The following is a 3,702-nucleotide window of genomic DNA, read 5'->3' on the forward strand; positions in this document are numbered from 1 at the left end:
CCCATTTAACATAGCAAAACAGTAAAAAGCAACGGAGATCTTGCTTTCTCCGTTGCTTTTGGCCACAGCTCTGATGTACTGTGTAGGCATGCGCAGTACATCAGAACTGCCGTGGATACCAGACAGCTGCGGAAGGGCAGCAAAGAGACATTATACAATGCCATTATTTAAGAAAAGTAATTATTTCTTTTCTTAAATAATGTCATAGTATAATAGCAATAACCCACACCTGGGCTTTGCCCTCGGGACCAAACCACGCCAACCGTGGCATTACCCACACCCAGGCGTGGGTTATTGCTATATTAATTCACATTGAATGGGGAAATATTTTTCCAAGTGACACTGTAGCTGTGACATTTCACTTTATATTTTATGACAATGGGAAACATTATTAAATAACCTCAGAAAGCAGCATCTAACATCATTAAGCAGAATATAAAATGGAACAGACACTGTTAACAACATACTGGTATCTTGTCTTAATAAGTATTATTCATTATGTGGGGTGTCCAAAGCAGTATGTAAAGGATAAATATAATGTGCAAAGGCAAGAATACATTTTCTTTATTTTTGCCTTATTTAATACTGGCTACTTAACAGTATGTAGTTGCAAAAGTATTTTTATTATATTTAGAGCTGATTGTAATGACGAAATTACTTTAAAATGTCACTGACATCACCTTGTGAATTCTTGAACTTCCTGATATGCATCAGTCATCTATTTGTGGGCAGTGTTACAATGTACTTATAGGGTTAAAAGTGTTGTACTTTTTAGCATGTAAACATAATGCTTCAGAACTGATATTATTTTCTCTACTTTTATCATTTTAAAAAAAAATGTATGCTGACTTTTCATATTCTGATGCTGAATTTCAAGATACATATAGCAAAGACAAATAACAAGGAGAAAGCATTCAGTATATTTGCTTAACAATCGAAACTTAGATTTCAGTGACTGGGGTGGTGCTAGTGTTACACGAATATTTATCATGCCTGCATTTTTTAAACTTTCTACTCTTGGTGGCTGTTGACCATCAGTCTCTTGTGAGCCAAATAACAACACTCATTCCCCATCACTAGCGTAATGCTTGACTGAAAGGATCTGTTACTTGGACAGCCATCAGGGGTGGAAGGAGAATTTTCTTCTTTAGCACTAGGCCCTGTGGATGCCTGGTTTGCGCAGCAGGAGGCAGATATGTAATGAGCAGTCTGCACTGTTTACACCTCACTTCCACAAGGGATGTTGCCAGCAAGCAAAACTGCCCCCTCACAATCCCCAAGAGATGCAAATAGACCATTCCCCTACACTATTCTTCATTTTTGCCTGGCTCTTCTAGTACCAGGGCTGCTAATCAAACCCCAGTCACCTGGATCACAGTAAGGACTTCAATCCCTCTGCATCTGCCTGGCTCTTCTAGTGCCAGGGCTACTAATCAAACCCCAGTCACCTTGATCACAAATAAGAATGCCATCCCTCTGCAGGGTCTATGTTAAATATTCGAACGCTTAAATGTTCGAATCGCTAAAGATCATCCTTTAGTGATCGAACATTTAAATATTCGAATATTTAAAAAAATAAAAATAAAGGATGTAAGCAGGGGGGCAAGCCCCCCTGCACTCCCCACACCCCCTGTTACTTAAATATACCAACTCCAAGATCGCGCTACAGTGGAGGAAATGGGAAATTTTCCATTTCTGCACTGTAGCACACTGAAGTGCAATCTCGGAGTTGGTATATTTAAGTAGGGGAGTGTGGGGGTGCAGGGGGGCTTGCCCCCCTGCTTACACCCCTTTACATTTTCTTTTTTTTTTTAAATATTAATTTTTTATATGTTCGAACATTTAATTGTTCGATCACCAACGGTCAATCTTTAGTGGTTCAAACAATTAAGCATTCAAACATATAACATAGACCCCCTCTGCATCTATCTGGATCTTCCAGCGCCAGGGCTGCTAAGTGATACCTAGTCACATGGATCATACTAAGGACTCCATCCCTTTGCATCTGTCTGGATCTTCTACTGCCAGGGCTACTAATCAAACCCAGCCACCTGAATCACAGTAGGAACTCCATCCCTCTGCAGTTCTCTGGATCTTCTTCTGCCAAGCCTAATTGAAACCTAATCACCTGGATCATAGTAAGGACTCCATCCCTCTGCACCAAGGAGCTAAGCTCATCATGCCTACAGTCTTGAGGTTTTCAGATTTGGACAGTATATAACAAATTCTTTCTAAATGAAATTATCACCTGGTCAAGGCCATACCCCCATTAACCTTAGCATTTCAGTCTTCCCCAAATCTCATCATCAGACTGCGCAATCTGATAATACAATTCCAGGAAGTTCTGAACTATGTATGCAGCATACATGTTGAAAACTATTGCCTCATGTTTAATTTTAATAGAATTAAGTTTTCTACACACAAATATTACACATGTGTTTGAATGTCTGCGATTGTAGATGTCTGACTGTGTGTGTGTGTGTGTGTGTGTGTGTGTGTGTGTGTGTGTGTGTGTGTGTGTGTGTGTGTGGATCAGAAATTTGGAAACTGTGTTCAGTAAGCCTAACAGCATCCTGTAGTTTTGCAAAAATCTTTTTTTTTCTTTTTTGCTCTTCACTTAAAGGCGTGTTTCAAGCTATTTAGAAGGCAACCCAGGGCATTGTCTGAGTCCATTGAAACTGTGTTTTTGACTCAGCGAGTGCCACTATGACCTGCTGCCTGCTAATAGTTGGGGGACTATGAGATTTCACGTGGAGAGGCAGGGGGAGAAGGGGGGGTTGAACTTAGAGCTGAATTTTATCAGCCAGCAAATTCACTATGTCACTGTGCTGGTGATGGAGGTACCACTTACCACCAGTTCAGCACACTGCTGTGTGTTACCTTTAAGTTTTCAGACTTAGCAGAGAGGCTATCTTGACCTTGTAACTGCCTTGTTGAATTTAATTAGTCCTCTTAGTTTCCTGTTTAGCTTAATTAGTGAGCTCTTGCCATTATGAGAGCTGCTCTTTCTGTTTTGGCCATGAATTTTTTTCTTTTGTTATATACCCCATTAAGGATAGGATTCCATCAATGTTTTTTTGTATTTGAGGTTTGCTTTAGGCTTACTTCTAGTAGGTACAGCAGCCTCAATGCAGCCATTTACATGGTTGCACAGGGTTTATGTGAACAGTTCTGCATAGGTTGCTGTATACTTGGGGCCACTGAATTCTGACAAACCTGTAACTTAAAATGATGTAGTTTGCTTTTAAATAGTTCCTAAATGTTACAGGTTTTGTTAGGTTTTCCATGTTGAGTTTTATTTCGAATGAGACAGCGTTTTGATTTGACTCCGCTACTGTGGACGTGACACAGGATGGTGCAGCATATTGGTCAGTACTAGGTCCAACTTGTTTGAACCTCTGGTTTGAGTGTGCGCTATCTGGTCAAGGGCATTTATGTTATTAAAGTCCAGGAAATGGGCCTGCAAGTTGGAGACTGTGTATGTTTCCCAGTCTAAAGAGAGGTAGTGTAAGTCTCCCAAGAATAGGGCATTTAGTTGCTTGCTAGGATATGGTAAGGGACTTTATCTGTGGTAATTTGCAAATGGATGAACTCCAGGGCACCATCCTGTTTAACCAAACTAGCAGTATATTTGTTGCTAATGTAGATCGTAACACCACCACTTTTAGTCCCTGTCTGTGCGGCTGATGGTCTAAATGTATG

The sequence above is a fragment of the Protopterus annectens genome, chromosome 15.part0 (genome assembly GCF_019279795.1).
Source record: "Protopterus annectens isolate FY-2018-M chromosome 15.part0, PAN1.0, whole genome shotgun sequence".
Lineage (NCBI taxonomy): Eukaryota > Metazoa > Chordata > Ceratodontiformes > Protopteridae > Protopterus > Protopterus annectens.